Raw genomic sequence first — 21,239 nt, 5'->3', positions numbered from 1 at the left:
CCACTCTAGAAATCATTTTCAAGAGGAAAGAAGAAGAATATGGATCACAAACTTAAAGTCATCATTTTAGATATTTCACATACCATTCCTATGGCTGTGTATAAATGTGTAAAAGAACAAACAACAACAACAACAAAATCCATTCACCACTAATACAACTTGAGGTACCATTGTAACTGGCAACAATGATTCCTTCACCTAGTGAAATTCATGCATAGCCTGTGAAATTAATACTATGATATATGATTATGATTATTATGATGAAGAGGTCAAAGATAGACTAATTTTTGAATTGCTTATCAAGATTCACTGTAGAAAGTTTTGCCTTGAGCTTATATTTTGTGTTTTCATAGGACATGCAACGAATTCTGTGAAAAGACTCAGCTATAGATAGCATTTTATAAAAGAATCATGAGGAAATGATAAAGTCTTAATATTCAATACAGTATTTAATAGTCCATACTCTCTTTTTTGTTTGTTTTTGGGTCACACCCGGTGATGCACAGGGGTTACTCCTGGCTCTTCACTCAGGAATTACCCCTGGCAGTGCTCAGGGGACCATATGGGATGCTGGGATTAGAACCCAGGTCGGCGCATGCAAGGCAAACACCCTTCCCGCAGTGCTATCGCTCCAGTTCCCCATAATCTCATTTTAACCATTTCTCTAATACTATGTTTTTAATATCTCTTAGCAAGTCAAATGAAATAATGATCCCAAGAGGGGCTGTAAATAAAAATAAATAAACTTTCAGGACAGTTTAAAATGATAAATATAATGCAATGCTATGTGAACAGGTTCCCAGCCACACTAGAAATTGAAATGAATCCACAACCTCATATTTTCCAACTCATTTTTATGTGACAGCAAAGAGAAATGCCACTGAAATTTGCGAGGGTACTTTTGAAAGAATGCACGAAGATATACACATCTTAGAGATTCTAGCATTCAAAATTCCTTTCATTAAGTGTCTTTCTCATACACTCATCAAGCCATGAATCTTCCAACGAATTTTTGTCATTGCTCCCTTCATATCTTTGTTCCGCAGTGTATAGATGACAGGGTTCATCATGGGGATAATAATGACATAAAAGAGAGACGTGAACTTGCCCTTATCCTGAGAGTAGTTGTTGCTGGGCTGGAGGTAGGCGTAGATGGCTGTGCCATAGAACAGGGAGACCACGATGAAGTGGGAGCCACAGGTCCCAAAGGCTTTGCGCTTTCCTGCTTCAGACTTCATTCTTAAGATGGCCCTCACGATCTGACCATAGGAGAACATGATCAATGAAACAGGGAAGAGAAGAAGAAAAACACCGGCAAAGAATATCTCAGACTCTATGCTTCTGGTGTCGACGCAGGCGATCTTGATCAGTGCAGGAATCTCACAAAAGAAATGGTCTATTTTATTTCTCCCACATAGTGGTAAAATGAAGGTGAGCACCGTCTGCACCGAGGAGTTGGCAAAACCAAAGATCCACGAGGCTGAAGCCATGAGGGAGCAGAGCCGGGGGTGCATGATGACAGTGTAGTGGAGGGGCCTGCACACGGCGGCATAGCGGTCAAACGCCATGACTGCTAAGAGCATGCATTCTGTGCCTCCCAACCCCAGAGACACAAACAGCTGAGCCACACAACCAGCATAGGAGATAGATTTATCAGTTCCACTGAGATTAAACAGAAACTGAGGGACAGAGCTGGTAACATAACACATGTCTAGAAAACTTAAGTTGGAGAGGAAAAAGTACATTGGGGTATGGAGATTTGGATCCAAATAGGACAGTGTAATGATGGCGGCGTTCCCCAGCAGAGTGAAGATATAAAGGATTAGAAGAACCACAAAAAGGATGAGCTCCAGGTGAGGCCTGTCTGAGAAGCCCAGTAGGATGAACCCAGTAGAAGTTTCATTTTTCTCTTCCACCATTTGTTAGTGTATGTCTCCTGTCAAGACACAGTATTTAAAATTTGTATATAGCATAGTTACAGTTATATAGTTCATTGGCTCAGTGGTAGAGCACATATCTAGCATGTGCCAGGCACTGGGCTTTGAACTTGTTCACACATGTCCCCCACTCCACAATCACTACTCTTGTGAACCATACAATTATTTAAAAAGGGGGCTCTTCAATTAAGTGATATGTACAGTCTAGCTTGGCAAAGGTTTAAGCTCTATTTATTCAAGACTATTTAATAAAAAAGTATACTTATCATCATTGATAGTATTCTACATGAACTTAGTTCAACAACTTCACAAATGATATTATCATTGGTAGTCAATTTAAGAAATACATGCTTGCATCATTCATAGGCATAAAAGATATATATATGATTATGTATTACAGGATTTACCCATACAATATATAACTGTTTCAGAGAACATGGAGTCACGGAAAACAAAAGGTTAAACTAGAAAAAATAAGAGTTGCACATAGAGAGGTTATTTTATGTATAATACACAACTGTATTTGACATGGCTCACAAGTAATAGGAAGTAATATAAGGTATGGGACATATTTAGTTATTTTCATATTGGTGAGGACTAAAACAACACTTGATACACATGCAAAATAATTTATAAATTATTTGGTGCTTTATAGGAAACAAATTTATTAAAAAATAAATTGAATAGCTATTTATCTGAAAATGACTGCTAAGAAATGAACAGAACATTAGGGTGATATTTTTAAATTAGGCAAATAAAAGACCACTAAAATAAAATGATGTATATTATTTCCCATTATTAGAACTGTGATTCCAAAATTACATTTAAAAAATTTAATGTTTTATTTAAAAACATTTCCCTATTGATGCTCTATTACTTGCTTACAGAAATTTCCCATGGGATTTTGTTCATGGTAAGTATAATACATAATATCGTATGTCCAGGTTATTAATATTCTTCTAAGTCTTGATATTTCTGTATTTTTTTTAAAGTATGTGTTATAGATGCTTCACGTTAGCTCTGGGAACCACACTGAGAGGTTTTTAGGTAATGCCATTTGCTGGAGTTACACAACACATTGGAAGCTCTAAGATTACTTGATGAAGGTCGTGTATCTGTTGCTTCATAATATCATACAAAACTTTAAATATATTTTCTTCATAATTAAGCAAGAGTATATTCTTTTTTAAAAATCTGCATGTGGCAAAGATGAAGCTTACAGCACTTTATTCTTTTGATGAGCAAGTGTACATTCTCTTGATCTGGGTTACTTGTTCTTCCTACTCTGCATCTTGTCTCCTAGCACTATTTGCACCAACACAAAAGGTATCAATTTTGGGGGTTTTTTGGTGAGGAGGGGTGTGGGAGTGTGCTCATGGTTTATCCTGGCTCTGAGCTCATGGACCAGGCCTTCCTGGCGGAGTGCAGGGGACCATATCAGAGATCGAACCCAGGTCAGATCCACACAAGGGAAGTTCTCTACCCACCATGCTATCGCTCCAGCCCAGGAAGAGTTTTTGACTGAAGGTCAATAAGAAATTTCCTTCCCACTACCTTTAAAGACTTATATGTTTTGTTGGAAATCCTCACAATATTTAAGTAAGTAGCAAATGAAAAAAATGCAGTAGTATAGATAGGTCATTAGTAGCAAGCTATCAATAATGATGACTAGGAATATTAAACACAACATTGAAGCTTCTGGAAGAGAGGATGTTGTCCTTAATAACCATCTTAATGAGACACATCATAAGCACTATTATGAAAATTAGACACAATTACCTAGATACAAATATAAAAGCTTGAAAGGATAAAAGCAAAAATACTTAGAAAATTAAGTAAAAAAGCAACAGACAGTGCAAAAAAAGAAGATGGCATTCAAACACTATTTTTAGCCACAAAAGAAAATAATGGGAAATGGCATCTGACAAGAACATAATTTTTCAGTAATATACAAGAAAATTTTTCCAATGAAAGATTTTTTAACAAATGGAAATCTACTGACATAGCAAGATGGATGTGAAGTGGTAGATGACACATTAAATGTGTAATATTAATACAAAAATTCTAAATTTTTTTCTTTTTGGGTCACACCTGGCAATGCACAGGCTCTCCACTCAGGAATTACTCCTGGCGGTGCTCAGGGGACCATATGGGATGCTGGGAATCGAACCCGGGTCAGCCACGTGCAATCAAATGCCCTACCCGATGTGGTATTGAACAATTCTAAAATTTTTACAGAAAGCATAAATAAATATAATTAGAGTAAAGTATACAAATTAAAGATTTTAAGAGCAAGTAATTATGGCTGTGATTAAGAGAGAAAATTACTTATTTAATTTCATGTTTTATTTTAAAGAGCGAATACTTAAAAATTTTCCTGCCGTGTTTCTGATTAAGTTCTGAAAAAATGCTGCCAGATTTTGAAATAGAGTAATCAGTTCAGTAATGGACAGCTATTGCTTTAATATGCTTCTTTTTCATAGGCCTGATCTGAATTTAGATATAGTAGGATATCCTTGATAGTGTTCAAAGATGTATAAAATGGGGAAAATAAACTTATCATTATATCTCAAATGAAAGTCTAAAGAACATAGATGGTGTTTTGGACCAAGTTCTATGAAGCAAGAGTATGTAAAAAGGCTTCCAAGGCAAAATGGTTGTTGAAGAGCTCGCTCAAGGTAAAAGTGTCGAGGCAAGCCAAATAGAGCACTGTAGGTTAAAAAAAAGTAAAATAAAGAAGATATATGATCATGAGAGTAATTCAACATGAGACTAATCTCATAACCTAAAACGTATTTTGGAACAGAACTCTCCACAATGGCAAAAATAATCTAAATTTACTTCGAATGTTATAGGTAATATTCATACTCAATACTTTATATGTAATCACTCATATTCATAATAGTTAATGATATCTGACCATTTGCATTAGAAAAATAAAGAATAGAATTCTACCTATTATTTCACTATAATTCCTTTAAATTTAAGTAAGTACATATGTCTAGAGGCTACTACATTAGATAGTAAACTATAAAGCACTGATCAGAGCAGAGTAGGACTTCTATTCTGAGGGGAAATGAGTATTTATTTATATCACTTAATATGTCTTTGGCTACTTCCTAGTTTCCAGAAATCTCCTGTGAATGAATTTGCCTTTGACCTGAGGGCTAGTCAGGTCAAAGAAGAAATTGATGTCACCTAATCCCAACACCTCGATGTGCAAATAGGGCACAGAAAGGAGCACTGGACAGGACAAAGAATCAGTGAGGCAAAAACCATTCTTCAAAGGACCCATTCAGGAGCTTGTGTAGCAGAACTGGGATGTTCCTGATGGGCATGAACATCACATCAGTGCAACCAGAAACAAACGTTGGCGCTTGCCTAACTCACTGTTTGCTTAAAAACTCAGTCCACCTTATCTCCCTATCATTTTTGCTCTTCACTGAACACATAATCAGTTGAAGGATCATCATTTCTCAATAAACTCAACACAAAAATTCAATGACACAATAGCCAAAAAATTGAACTTCCTTAGTTTAACTTTTAGTCTTGTATTCTGAATTTCCATATGTAATTTACTGGTTGTGTAGCTCTTTGTGAGAGTACAAACATTTAAAGACCACTGACATAATGTAATTTCACATTGAACAAGGAGCCAAAGGAAGAGAATGAAAGTCTAGCACTTTGAGAAACATTACTGATACTACATAGTTAGGATAAATTTTAAGATAAGTTTTATTATATCTAAATAAGTTTAACCTATATTGTTTTCCACATGGATATGTTGAGATATGATGAATAAAGTACAATAGGATGCAATGTCTAGTGTTGAATTATTGGCTTCTAAAATGAACGATTGTATTCACAGCTCTGACTTTTGGAGAACTGAGAGAGCATGTTCTTTTTTTCCCACTAACATAATACAAAGGAATATAGCTTTTTGATATACAAGCATTTGGATCAGACATTAAGTTACAATTTGACTACACTAAGATCTACTTCCATTCTACTCACCGTTAGTCACCATGTCACTGGGTGCTAAGCAATCCCTCGACCTCTTTTCCAAGTCATCACCTTAAATATAGTACTGATATTGCAGCTTCGATAGTTCAGATAGGAAGAACCAGGATGTAGGTGGTATGCGTTGAAAGCAAAGGGGAACAGCACCAACATCAACATCAGATTATGCAGAAATTGATACGCAGGAAGATGATGCTTTTCATGATAAATATGTCTATCTTTCATATGGAATTCTACCGCTGTATTCTGCCTCTAATAGGAAGAAGAACAAAGGCAATTTTGAATGCGATGTATAAATTTCCCCAATACAATGACCTCATTGTATGACAGTTAGGTCCTTATGGCAATTGGTGAGAATGGTATGAAATTACACTATGGAGATGCTGCACAGAAAATTAAAGTTGCTTACCAGGCTAAAGTATCTAGAGATCTATCTCCTATACTGTTAATTAGGTGCTATGTCTAGCTGTCCAGAGAAGACAATCCTCAGAGGAAGAAGTAATCAAGGAGAGTGCCAGAGGCCATCTAATCACTCTCATTAATGACTTCATACATTTTAAAAGTATAAGTAATCCTTGGAAGTTCTAAGGACCATAAGGCTCATCTTTGAAAGGTTTAGATGTTTTTAAAACAAAAATTTTCAAGTGAAGAACATTTTAATTTTTTTTTTGCTTTTTGGGTCACACCCAGCGATGCTCAGGGGTTACTCCTGGCTTTGCACTCAGGAATGACTCCTGGCGGTGCTTGGGGGACCATATGGGATCCGGGGATCGAACCCGGGTCGGCCGCGTGCAAGGCAAACGCCCTACCTGCTGTGCTATCGCTCCGGCCCCAAGAATATTTTAATTTTTGATTTTAATTTTTTACATAATGTAGAGTATGGCTATTTGTTCAGCCATTGATTAAGCTAATTGAATTGGGCATGAACTCCACAGTACTTTTGTTTTATTTTATCTTATCACAATGAGATAGAGTTATAAAACTTTCATGTTTGAGATTCAGCCATATAATGATGGAACACCCTTCCCTTCACCAGTGCACATTTCCCACATTTCCCACTTCCCACATCCTAGTCCTCATTCTGCCTCTATGGCAGACAATTTCCCCAATACTCTCTCTCTCTTATTTTGGGCATTATGTTTTGCTTGAAATTTCCCACCACCATTCAAGCCTACCTTCCAGGGGCAGACACTAAATAATTTGTTTCCCATTGCTCATTTTGAGCATCATGAGAGCTCACAAGGCCAAGATTGTAAATGTAAATTTCTAGATTTTATATGATGGGGTCCCAGAGAATTCTCTGTATGGCACTAATACATTTTGGGATTCAATTGGGAGTCTCTGATCCAGGGCTGTTGGTGTGATAAGATGGAACCCAAAGGTAAATTGTGGGCATGACAGCCAGTCTGTGGCGAAGGTAGGAATCTGGGGAGAGACAGCCGGGTCCTCTGCCACCAGGCGACCTGGAGATTCAGTCCTGAACCTGTATAACTGGGCCTAGCTTGTGGAAGCTCTTGGTCACCGGGATTCCATCTGGAGTAGACAGGGAGACTGCACCTGCTCTATCAGGGGTGCCCTAGTGAAATAGATGCAGTATGGGGCACGGAGAGATCTTCAACACTGTGTCATCGGGGACTCTCTGCTGTGTCTCTTGGCCAGGGCTGTTGGCGTGCTAAGATGGTGCCCAGAGGCAAATTGTGGGCATGACAGCCAGTCTGTGGGGAAGGCAAGGATCCGGACATGGACAGTCGGGTCCTCTTACCACCATATGGCCTAGAGATTCAATCCTGGAACCTGCATACTTGGGCCTTGCTTGTGGAAGCTCTTGTTCACTGGGATTCCATCTGGAGTTTGCGGGGAGACTGTTCCATCCGGGGTGCCCCAGTGAAATTGACCCAGTGTGGGGCCTGGAGATCTTCAACACTGTGGTGTTCTGGGACTTACTGCTGTGTCTCTGGGTCAGAGCTGTTGGTATGCAAATGTCCACATTACAAAATTTTATGCAGACTATATCTTGGTGAGGTCCATCCTGAGAATCAGGTTGGGGGTATGGTGGTGATTTTGGATTGTGGAAGCAAGTGGCTGCAGGGTACTCGGCTTTGGTAGGCACAGGTCAACCCACTCCCCTCCAATTTACCCCAGTCTGTTCAGGCATGCATGGTCTGAGTTTTATCCGTGGCTTTTGGTCTTCGAGATTTATGTAAGGGTCTCTGAAGCAAGGCCGGCAGTAGTGCTTATAGGGTGGAGTTGGAGTTGGTTCGTGGGGGTGACTGCCAGTGCTTCTGTGTGTATTGGGAAGTGGGGAAGGTAGCCCACACCAACTCTGAAAAGATCTGGAGATTTCAATCACAGAAAGTGCATACCAGAATTTTCAGCAGATTATATCTTGGTGAGGTCCGTCCTGAGATGGTGGAGTCAGGCCGGGATTATGGCAGCGATTTTGAATTGTGGGAGCAAGCAGCTGCTGGGACTTCTTGGTGAGCCACCAGGCCAACCCACCTCCCTCTGATTTACCCCAGTCTGTCCAGCCATGTGTGGGTCCGAGATTAACTGCGGCTTTGGAACTCTTTCGAGAGTTATCTATGAGTCTCTGAAGTAGGACCAATAAATGAGATGTATAGCCGAGCCTGAGGTGGCTTGTGGGTGTGGCCCTCACATACCTAACTTTTAACCATCTAATTTCTTGGTAAACTTGATCCCAAGTTGTTGGGGTCTGGCCATAGGCACAGCTGCATGTGTGGCACAGAACCTTCAGGCACAGAAGCCTGAAGATATCATCAGGCTGCTGATGCCACAGGTACAAGTTTGACCTGCTGGCGATAACATACCACTTAAGAACAATTTTATATGATGAAAATAAATTAAAATTTATTCATTTGCTTCAATAAAACTGTAACTGAATATTAACTTACCTTTCTTTATAACCAAACCAAATCAACAAACGAACCCAAAAAGAAGCCAAAGGGAAAAAAATTAACAAAGAAAAAAATGGGGGTGGAGCAATTGCACAGTGGGTAGGGAGTTTCCCTGCATGCGGCTGACCCAGGTTGGATTTCCAGCATCCCGTATGGTCCCCTGAGCACCGCCAGAGGTGATTCCTGACTGCAGAGCCAGGAGTAACCCCTGTGAATTGCCAGGTGTGACCCAAAAAGCAAAAAAAAAAAGTAGCCAAAGGAAGGAAATACTAAAAACTAGAGCATAAATCAATAATATAGAAACCAAGAAAACAATGCAAATAATCACTGAACCAAGAGCTAGTTTTTTGAAAGAATAAATAAGATGGACAAAAGTTTTGTCAGACTTACAAAAACAAAAAAAGAAGCTGTTCAAATAAATCCAATTCAGGGCAAAAAGAGAAATTACAGCTGACCCCTCAGAACTTCAAGATGTTATGAATACTTAGAACAACTTTCTGCTTGTGTTAAGCTGGAGGATCTAGAAGAAATGGGAAGATTCTTAGAATCCAGATCTCAAAGGTTGCTTCTCCCAGACAGGAGTACCAAGTGAGGCCCCCATAGTCATGCCACTGGACTCCAGCTAGGCTGTTTTTACTCGGTGCGCCCCAGAGGGAGGTGGGTGAGAACCCTCCTCACCCCACGGGACCCAGCCCCGGCAGCCGACCTCCACTACCCAATGGCTGCCACGCTCCAGGCCACTTTCCACAAGCTCAGGCTGAGCCTCACATATGAGTGAACATATTCCTGGACACATCCTAAGACACTCCTTACTCATTTTCCATACTTTCCACACCATATCTGATGGGGCCCAGTAAGCTACCGAGAGTATTTTGCCCACACAACAGAGCCTGGCAAGCTACTTGTAGTGTGTTAGATATGCCAAAAATAGTAGCAATAACGGGTCTCATTCCCCTGTCCCCGAAAGAGTTTCCAATATGGCCGCATTGGGAAAGATGAGTAAGGAGAGGTTGCTAAAATCTCAGGGCTGGGACGAATGGAGACCTTACTGGCACCCGTGGCAGTGATACAGCGATACAGTGTTTTCATTTGAACCAAAACCTATATTTACAGGAACATTTTATATAATGTGCTGATGGTAATATCAAAACACAGGCAAAATAACATATAAATGATTTGCTGTTTTGCAGGAAACAAATATATTAAAAAAATAAACTGAGGAGCTATTTATCTGACAGTGACTGATAAGAAATGAACAAAAGGTTAGGTTATTATTTTTTTTTTTTGGCTTTTTGGGTCACACCTGGCGATGCGCAGGGGTTACTCCTGGCTCTGCACTCAGGAATTACCCCTGGCTGTGCTCAGGGGACCATATGGGATGCTGGGATTTGAACCCGGGTCGGCCGCGTGCAAGGCAAACGCCCTACCCACTGTGCTATCTCTCCAGCCCCCTGGTTAGGTTATTTTTTAAAATTAGGTAAATTAGGTAAAATTAGGGGCTGTCGTGATAGCACAGTGGGTAGGGCATTCACTTGAACGTGGCTGACCCGGGTTCGATTCCCAGCATCCCATATGGTCCCCCAAGCACCACCAGGAGTAGTTCCTGATTGCAGAGCCAGAAGTAACCAGTGACGATCACTGGGTGTGACCAAAAAAGCAAAAAAAATAAATTAGGTAAATAAAACACTACTAAAATAAAATAATGTATATTTTCACTATTAAAACCATGATTCCTAAATTACAGTTATTTCAATGGTTTATTTAAAAAATTTCCCCACTGATGCACTAATACTTTGCTTATAGAAATTTCCCATGGGATTTTCGCTACTGATAAGTATAGTACAGTAATATTGTATGTCCAGATATTGATATTATTCTAAGTCTTGATATCTAATATATTTTTAAAGTACACCTCTGTGTGTTATAAATGCTCCAAGTTCACTCTGGCAACTACATTGAGAGGTTCCTAAGCAAAGCCATTTGTTGGAGCTACACTGTAGAGTTTTCAACACCATAACAAACACGTTGGTAGCTCTAAGATTACTTGATGGTCATTTATCTGTTACTTTACAACATCATACAAAAAATTAAGTAATTTTCTTTATAATTAAGCAGGAGTATTTTCTTTTAAAAAAATCTCCGTATGGCAAAGATTAAGACTACTACACTTTATTCCTTTGATGAGCAAGTGTATATTCTATTGATCTGGATTACTTATTCCTCCTACTCTGTTTCTAATCTTCCTAACACTATTTGCACCAACACAACAGGTATAATCTTGAAGGAGAAGCAGCAGGATTGGGTTTGTTCGGGAATTTTTTTGGCGAGGAGGGGTGTGGGACTGTGCTCAGGGTTTATCCTGGTTCTGAGCTCATGGATCAGTCCTTCCTACTGGTGCACAGGTGACCATATCAGAGATCAAACCCAGGTCAGACTCATGCAAGGCAAGTTCTCTTCCCACCGTGCTATCACTCCAGCCCAGGAACAATTTTTGACTGAAGGTCAATAAGAAATTTCCTTCCCAATACCTTTAAAGAATTATGTGCTTTGTTGGAAATCCTCACCAATATTTAAGTGAATAGCAAATGAAAAAATGCAGTAGGATAGATAGGTCATTAGTAGTAAGCTATAAATAAAGATGACTAGGAATATTAAACCCATTCATTGCAGCTTCAGGAAGAGAGGATGTTGTTCTTTAAAACCATCCTAATGAGACATTATAAACACTATTATGAAAATTAGACACAATTACCTAGATACAAATATAAGAGCTTGAAAGGATAAAAGCATAAATGTGTAAAAATTTAAGTAAAATAACAACGAATAAAAAGATGGCATTCTTATAATATTTTTCAGCCATAAAAGTAATTAATGGGAAATGACATCTCTTGAGAACACAATTTTACAATAATATGCAAGAAAATTTTTCAAATAAAAGATTTTTTTCAAATGGAAATACTATTTACATAGCAAGATGGAGGTGAAGTGGTATATGATACGTTAAATGTGCAATATTAACACCCCAATTCTAAAATTTTTACAGAAAGCATAAATTGATATTAAAGTATACAAATTAAAGATTTTATTTTATTTTGTTTATTTTATTTTTTATAAATTTTTATTGAATCACCATGTGGAAAGTTACAAAGTTCTCAGGTTTATGTCTCCATTACACAATATTCAAACACCCATCCCTTCACCAGTGCCCATATTCCACCACCAAAAACCCCGGTATACCCCCGCCCCCCTACTCCCAACTGTATAACTGATGAATTTCACTTCATTTTCTCTTTACCTTGATTACGTTCCATATTTCAACACAAAACTCATTATTGTTTTTGGAGTTTCCTCCCAAGAAAGACAGCCCTACTACCAAGGAAGCATTTGATAATTAGTTTTCCATTGCTGAAAATGAAGAGATATGTAACCCCACTGCTCCAAGTACATAACTCTTTTTTTTCCTTTTTCCTTTTCCTTTTATCCCCCCCCTCTCATCCTCCTTCCCGCAACTCATAGTATGGTGGATGCCACGCCGCATTTCTTGCTGAAAATGGGAAACAACCGAGAAAGAGGGATATTTCCTCTTCTCAGCCTGCATGGGGCTGTTGTTTAGTTCACAGTCCAGAGAAATGGCTGCTACTTTAATAACCTTTAGTATTTAAACAAAAACTCACTGTTATTATTTGGAGTTTCCCCCCCAAGTCAGACCTGTTAAAAAGGAACCGTTTCACATTGCTGACAATTATAGATGTTAAGTCAGTTTTGGATTTCTGTATAAAGTCCAGGGAAAATTCTGCCAGAAATTTCATAGCCCAACTCACAGTCCCAGTGCATTGCTGTAAGAAGTCTCTGGAATCAAAGTCTTTAGGTACAGAAGGTCCGTTTCACTCTCAGCAGCTCCGAATTTATCTGGGCCAAGGGCGTGCTGGTTACACCCACTTCCCATGAGTCCCTAGGAGCCCCAAGTGTAAAAATCCTATACCTCTGGGTTAGGAGTCTTAGAAGATGTCTCCTGCCATGTGGATGATGCTGCCGCTGCCATTTTCCGTGCAGGGAGACAGGGTGGGGAGGGAAGATCCACCCCCAGGCATCATGGAGTTGTAGCCCAGCTCACAGTCCCAGTGCATTGCTATAAGAAGCTGCGCTGGATGCCCGAATGTGTTAGGTCTCTGGAATCAAAGTCTTAGGCGCAGAGGGTCCGTTTCACTCTCAGCAGTTCTGAATTTATCGGGGCCGAGGGCGTGCCGGTTACATCCACTTCCCATGAGTCCCTAGGAACCCCAAGTGTAAAAATCGTATACCTCTGGGTTAGGAGTCTTAGAAGATGGCTCCTGCTATGCGGATGATGCTGCCGCCAGGCACATCTTTTTGATTCCACCATTCTTCCTGCACTAACATATGCCTCAGAAACTAGGTGTGGGAATATAGCTCTAAATATTTTAGGCCTGATTTTGGTTTGTCCTTTCTCCCTTGCTATAAAGACTTTAGCTTTATCTGGTAATAATCTTCAAACAATTCTAGACTACATTGGTATGTCCTGCTCCCCTTGCCACTAGGAGCTTAGATATATCAGTCACACCCATCAAAGTGCTCCCAAGTCACTCCCATTCCTTTATCCATAATCAGTTCTATGCTCCCTTCCCCAACTAGTCATTCAGCTCTTCCCCTAATCAGACTGCTAATTTGTAAGTTCAGACCTTGCTAGGACAGTGTACTTGTATTGTAAGTTAATACTGCCTTTCTCCACTCCTTATGTCTTTTGAATAGTTTACTTTAAAACATATCCTTTTTGTATGGACAAAGAAAGACAATTGTTAATATGCTTTGGTAACGTGGGACCTAATTGGCTTCAAATATTATTTACTCCCAGGCATTTGCTTTCTTGACTTAAGCCTCAGCTGCCCTTACTTCCTAGCACCCCCAAAACAGGGTTCCGACTAGAGACGGGACGGACCCAGGGCAAGCGGTGAGTTGTGTGCTACTCTGGCATCGAGATGGGCCTGGCCAAAGTGCCTAATGCTTAACTATATGTTAAGAGCTTGGTCATGGACATGTCATGTCATGATCCAAAATCCACGACGAGACTAGGACCCTGCTAGGGCTAGGAAAGACTAATCTGGCCCGAGCACTGTAGTCTGAGATCGAGATGACCCCAGGAGAGCAATTCTATAAGCTTAATGCATTTCTTGCTATGTCCATACAAAATGATTAATAATATGAATACTTATATGTTAGCTGGACAAGGAGAGGAGAAACACACCCATGGGATTCCGCTCTTGGGCGGCTGTCCTGCTGAAAGAGTATCTGTCCTAGAAGAAGCATCCCCTAAGGGATAGAACTTTACCCCCTATTGCCCTATTGATTGTAACCACACCTATGTGTAAGGCCTGGCCCCTGATGCGGGGGGGATTTAAGGTAGCTGTATGAGGGGGTTTGGGGGAGAAGCAGAGAGAGAGATGGGAGTGTATAGAGAGGAGATTGGAATAAACTGCGATTGAGACCAACCAGCCTGGCTCCGTTCCTTCCTTCGCCTGCCTCATCATCCCCCTCAGCCTCCCCGGGGTGGGGAAGTGGCTGGAGACTACCGAACGCAGGTGGCGGGAGAGATAGAGCACCGCAGCCCTGTGTCCTGTGCCCGGCACGGTGAGGCACTCCCCTACCTCTCCCCTTCTTTTTCTTTTTTGTGGTTTTACACACCTAGGCTCTACGCAAACAGGATGAGAATGCTATTAGGGTATCCCAAAGAGGAATCAAAGAGCTATGCTAGGAGTATCACATCTCACTCAAGTGAGAGAAGGAATCTCTCACTCTGACCTCCATCTACTGTCAAGAATCAGGGACACTGTCTCATTTGCCAAGGCATCAAAAATCAGATGGGCCGGTCATGTAATGCGATTCAGAGATGACCGCTGGACTAGACCTGTTACCGACTGGATTCCATGGGATGTCAGAAGACCTCGAGGCCGCCCACCAATTAGATGGTCAGATTTCTTCATCAAATCCCTGAATGAACAATTTGAGGCTCTTTCTGTTCCTGGAGCAAGCAGATATCATTGGGCTGCACTAGCATGTGACAGTGACAAATGGAGACATTACTGGTGCCCACTTGAGTATATCAAAGACCAACGGGATGACAAGTGATACAAGGGAAATAACCACGAAGAACTAATTTTATGTATAAAGGTAAACATCATGAAAGTTTAACGCATCACATTAAACAAATCTAAATTATAGTGAAACCTACAAGAAGAGTATAAAAGAGTATATTATATATCTGGCAAAGTAACAAAGTCTATTTTATAGTCCTTGGGTCTTAAGGACTATACGTCCCCCACCCTCCCCCACCCATGCGCCCCACAACGAAATCCCTTTTCATCTAAGAACTACTTCCTGACAAAGAAATAGATGTAAACCTAATATCCAATATTCACAATAATGAACAGAGTTTGGATGGCACACTGGCCAGAGAATAAGAGCTGGTCACTAAACTCACACAACAGCATGCACAGTGCTCGTGACATGATGAAAACACATCTTATCAGTGTCACCCCATGTAAACATTGTCATTTGCGTATCTCATAGGTTATTAGCCATTCAGATCAGTTTCTCTTCCTGTACCTTTGTCTGTTCAAATCAGCATTCTCAATCCGTTGAAGAATAATCACTTCTTGTTAATAATCAACTCAAAATATAGATTAATTGATACACTATCCTTAGGGTGGAACCTCTTTATTGTAATCTTCAGCCTAACATTTTGAAGACTCCACAGATATTTAAATAGTTCTGTACGTCTTTATGAGAAGAAATAAAAGCTTTCAAACAACATATACTGAGAACTGAGGCTGTTTAGGGGTGATGGGCCAGTGACGGAATCTGTAAGACAGACTCTGACAGATTGGTGAAGAGATTGTGGGGCACCTCTGCCACCGCACAACAGTGCTCTAATACCACTGTGAACTATAATACCTCCACAAAAATTTAGAAAAATTTTAAAATAACATTCAAGTTTTTAACCAACAGACACTTATAATAAAGTTCAAGACAGAATAAATATTGGAAAAAATTACCCAAACTAAGAAGCCAGAGAAAGAGTGGAAGAATCTAATCTAATACTTAGGCTTTCCCTTTTACATTAAAACATACAGTTATTCTATCACTGAAAAGCATGTTTTCTGGACAATTAAATACGCTTTACATTTAGACTATGTATAGAGGATTGATCAATGTACTACAGTAAAATGAAATTTCTGGGAACAATAACTGACTTCTAAAATGAATCAAATTTAGTTCTATAACTTGAAGCTTTTCTGTAATCTACTCCTGCCAGATGATAAACGAAAACAACTGTGGGTATTGGAATAAACACATTTTCTACTGAACATAAAACAAAATTGCCTATTCCTAAATTAACACTGAGACTGAATTTCATTCCATTCACCGATATTCATCTTTCCTATGGTCTTAAACCCTTTTCCCACCTCATTTCCAAATTACTACCTTATATAGTAACAGAGATGCATCCTGGACATGAGTGTTCAGGAGTCAGGCTGTATGGAGAGAGTGGAAAGGTTAATTATATCGGCACTGGATTATGCAGAACATTTTTGTAAGTAAGAGGCCACCTTCTCAGGCTGACTTCACATATCTTCACATGGTAGAATGGCCTGTACTCTGCTTCTAGGTGATATGAGTTGTGAAAGGCAATGTCACACTCTCACTACTACTTTCGCCAAACAGTAACTATATGATAGAGAGATCCTTATGGGCAACAGGATACAAATACATGAAACTGCACCGTGAACGGGCTGCACAGGACAAGGACCAAACCTGTTTACCTGTGGGAAGTCTCTAGGGATGTATCTCCTGTACTACTAATTAGCTGATGTCACCAAGCTGTCCAGAGATAACTATCCTCGGAGATAATAAATATTAAATATTTACTATCTGTTCTATAATGTCATATACTATAAATAAATAAGAATCTTGACTGAATTAAAATTAAGTTTGATTGGAGAAGGAGAGATAGTACAGTGTGTAGGGGGCATTCCCTGCACAGGGCCAAACTCAGGTTTGACCCTCAGCATCCCAGATGGTCCCCCGAGCCTCTTCAGCTGTGACTCTGGGCATAGACACAAAGAGCAAGTCTTGAGCACTGCCAACGTGTGGCCCAAAGCCCAAAAAAGAATAAAATTCAAAATTAACTTAGATTTTAACATTAAAAACTTAAATTTAATTAAAATGCGAGACAAGACTCCGACCCTGACTGAGCGCCGCCCATCTGGACCCTCGCCATTCTCCAGCTCGCCACCGCTGGTTCACTCCCTCCTGTGGTTACCCTGCCACAAGGCGTAGTGGGCGTGGCTTCAACAAAAGTGGGCGGTGCCAGAAATAGTGGGTGTGGCCTTCTCCTGAGCCTGTGGCCGCTCATATGTCCACACATACTTTCAAAATACCAAGCAATTATTCGGTACATCTCTGTGTTCATCACCTATTTCCCCGAGTATCATCTTAGCTGTCCCAAAAAATAGTTCGCAAATAGGTTGCTAGCTAATTCCAAGAAGGACCCTCTTCCATACCACCACAACAATATGAAGAAACAAAGCAAATCCCCGCGACAAGGAGAGGACGATGAAAGGAGCCCAGATGCCTCAATAGACGTTTCCTACAAACTTGAGCTCTCCGAAAAAGAATTCAGAGGTGAAATCCTGAAGCTGTTCAATAAACTCAATGGAAAGATTGACAAGTTAAAGCAGGATCTGACAGTAACGATACAACAGTCAGCCGAGAAATTACGGGAAGTAATGAGAGCAGAAATAAAAAACCTACAAAAGGAAATGTCACAAATAAAAAATAAAAAACTCTCATTCAAACTCGAAGGAATGATACACTATTTTGCAGATAAACAATAACTCAGGAACTTCATAGACTCTAAACCAAACCTAAAAGAAGGACTAAAGGGGCTACTCTAAGACAAGATAAACCCAAATGGGGATGCAAGGATGGCTTAACATCCGGAAATCAATCAACATAATCCATCATATCAACAAAAGGAAAGATATAAACCATATGATCATATCAATAGACTCAGAGAAAGCATTTGACAAGATCCAGCACCGATTTATGATGAAAACTGTTGCCAAAATGCGTATAGAAGGGACCTTTCTCAATATAGTCATAGCCGTTTATCACAAGCCTATGGCAAGCATCGTCCTCAATGGGGAAAAACTAAGAGCCTTTCCTCTAAGAACAGGGATGAGACAAGGATGCCAACTCTCTCCACTTCTGTTCAATATAGTACTGGAAGTACTTGCAATAGCGATTAGGCAAGAAAAAGATATTAAGGGCACTCAGGTACGAAAGGAAGAATACAAGCTCTCACTATTCCCAAATGATATAATACTATACTTAGAGAACCCTAAAACCTTTAGCAAGAAACTCCTAGAAACAATAGACTCGTGTAGTAAAGTTGCAGGCTATAAAATCAATACCCCAAAATCCATGGTTTTTCTATATGCGAATAATGAGAGAGAAGAAAGCGACACAATAAAAACAATCCCGTTCACAATTGTGCCTCCAAAAATCAGGTACCTCGGAATCAGTTTAACTAAGGAGGTAATGGACTTGTATAATGAGAACTACAAAACGCTACCTCAGGAACTAAAAGAGGTCACGGGGAAAAGGAAACACATCCCCTGCTCATGGATTGGAAGAATTAATATTGTTAAAATGGCAAACTCCCCAAAGCATTGTACAAATTCAATGAGATCCCTATAGGGATACCCTTGACATTCTTCAAAGAAATGGAGCAAGCGCTCCTGAAATTCATAAGGAACAATAAGCCCCCATGAAAAGCTAAAAAAATTCTTGGGAAAAAGAAAATGGGAGGAGTCAACCTCCCCAACTTCCAACTCTACTACAAATCGGTAGTAATTAAAACAGCATGGTACTGGAACAAAGGCAGAGCTGCAGACCAATGGAACAGGGTTGAATACTCTGACACACCACCCCAAATATAGGATCATCTAATCTTTGATAAGGGAGCAAGAAATATGAAGTGAAGCATGGAAAGCATGTTTAACAAATTGTGCTGGCAAGACTGGACAGCTACATGCAAAAAAGTGGGCTTAGATCTCCACCTATCACCATGTACAAAAGTCAGATCAAAATGGATTAAAGACCTCAACATCAGACCAGAATCCCTAAGGCCCATTGAAGACAAGGTCGGCAAAGCCCTCCATGACATTGAAGTCAACGATATCTTCAAAGCTGACACACCACTAGCCAAGGAAGTGAAAACCGAGATAAATAAATGGGACTATCTCAAACTAAGAAGCTTCTGCACCACAAAAGAAACAGTGACCAAAATACAAAGACAACCTACAGAATGGGAAAGGATATTTACACAGTACCCATCCGATAAAGGTTTGATATCAAGGATATACAAGGCACTGGTTGAACTCCACAAGAAGAAAACTGCCGACCCGATAAAAAAAGAAGGGTGATGAAATGAACAGAAACTTTCCCAAAGAAGAAATCCGAATGGCTGAGAGGCACATGAGAAAATGTTCGACATCACTAATCATCAGGGAGATACAGATCAAAACAACAATGAGATATCATCTCACAACACAGAGACTGGCCCACATCCCAAAAAACACAAACAGCTGGTGTTGATGTGGATGTGCGTAGAAAGGAACTCTCCTTCCCTGCTGGTGGGAATGCTGACTGGTTCAGCCCTTTTGGAAAACAATATGGACGAATCTCAAAAAATTAGAAATTGAGCTCCCATTTGACCCAGCAATACCACTCCTGGGAAAATATCCCGGAGAGGCAAAAAGGTATAGTAGAAATGACATTTGCACTTGTATGTTCATTGTAGCACTGTTTACAATAGCCAAAATCTGGAAAAAATCGGAGTGCCCAAAAATGAATAAATGGTTAAAGATACTTCGGTAAATCTACACAATAGAATACTATGCAGCTGTTAGAAAGATGAACTCATGAAATTTGCATATAAATGGATCAACATGGAGAGTGTCATGTTGAGTGCAATGAGTCAGAAAGAAAGTGACAGACATAGAAATATCGCACTCATCTGTGGAATGCAAAGTAGCAGAATGGGAGACTAACGCCAAAGAGTAGTAGAGATAAGAACCAGGAGGTCTGCCACACAGCTTGGAAACTGGCCTCACGTGCTAGAGGAAAGGCTGCTGAGATTGAGAAGGGAACAGCTAGTAGAGAATGTTAGGAGGACCCACTTGGGTTGAAAGCTGCGTGCTGAAAGTTGACGATAGACCGAATATAATTGCCACTCAATACCTCTATTGCAAACTACAACATCCAACAGGATAAAGAACAAAAGGGAATGCCCTGCCGCAGAGGCAGGGTGGGGTGATGGGGGCTGGGGTGGGGGTGGTGGGAGGGATACTGATAACATTGGTGGAGGAGAATGGGCACTGGTGGAGGGATGTAAACAAAATGAAAACATGAAAGTTCATACTTTTGTAACTGTACCTCACGGTGATTCACTAATAAAAATTAAAAAAAAAGATTCCACAATAAAAGGCTCCAAAAAAAAACAAATCAATAGAGCAAAGTGGCTGAATACAAAGTTAACTCATTAAAGTCAATCACATTCCTAATTGCAAATATTGAATCAGAGGAGAAAGAGATTGAAGAGTCTATTCTTTTCAACATATAGTACCACAAGACATCAACTACCTAGGAATCAACTTAACAAAAGAGGTGGGAAATAAACTCAATAGCTAAGATATGGTGTCTAATGATATACAGGATTGTGGAGATGTGATATCCAAATACACAAAGGAATTTTATCCAGCTGCAAGGAAGGATAAAATCATGGAATTTGCTGGATGAAATGGAAGATATTCTTTTAAGTAAACCAGAAGAAGCATAAACACAAGATGATCTCACCTATCAGTGATATACACAATAATTGGACAAGGGAGTGCGATATAATAAAAGGGGGATGCCTTGATCATCCTTGACCCAGTTTATAGGAAGGAAAAGGACTTTAAAGAACAAAATCAAGGACAGAAGTAAGAAGAGGCAGACAGAATGAAACGAGGCTTGAGGGAAGGCAAGGGTCAAGGACCTCAGGTACATGGATGGTGCAGAGGAATGGGTTATCTCAGCATACAAACCTTAAAGTCAGCAACACTGAAATTTTTCCTGAAAGTGTGAGACTCAAATGATCACAACCACACTTAAAAATGTGCCTGTCTGGCAGTCTGGGAGGTTGAAAGGGATCCTGGGCACATTAGTGAAGGGAGGCTGACTTGGTAATGGGATTGCTGCTAGAATACTACAGAAAACTCAACCATCAGCAACCTTATAAGTCACGATA

At 40.0% G+C, this 21,239-nt stretch overlaps 1 pseudogene; it reads right to left on the bottom strand.

Moving 5' to 3' along the window:
- Positions 1-974: 974 nt before the first annotated feature.
- LOC129402507 (putative olfactory receptor 2B8) lies at positions 975-1,973 on the bottom strand (annotated as a pseudogene).
- Between the last annotated feature and the right edge of the window lie 19,266 nt (positions 1,974-21,239).

Source organism: Sorex araneus, chromosome 2, assembly GCF_027595985.1.
Source record: "Sorex araneus isolate mSorAra2 chromosome 2, mSorAra2.pri, whole genome shotgun sequence".
Lineage (NCBI taxonomy): Eukaryota > Metazoa > Chordata > Mammalia > Eulipotyphla > Soricidae > Sorex > Sorex araneus.
This window is presented reverse-complemented; position numbering and strand designations above follow the sequence as displayed.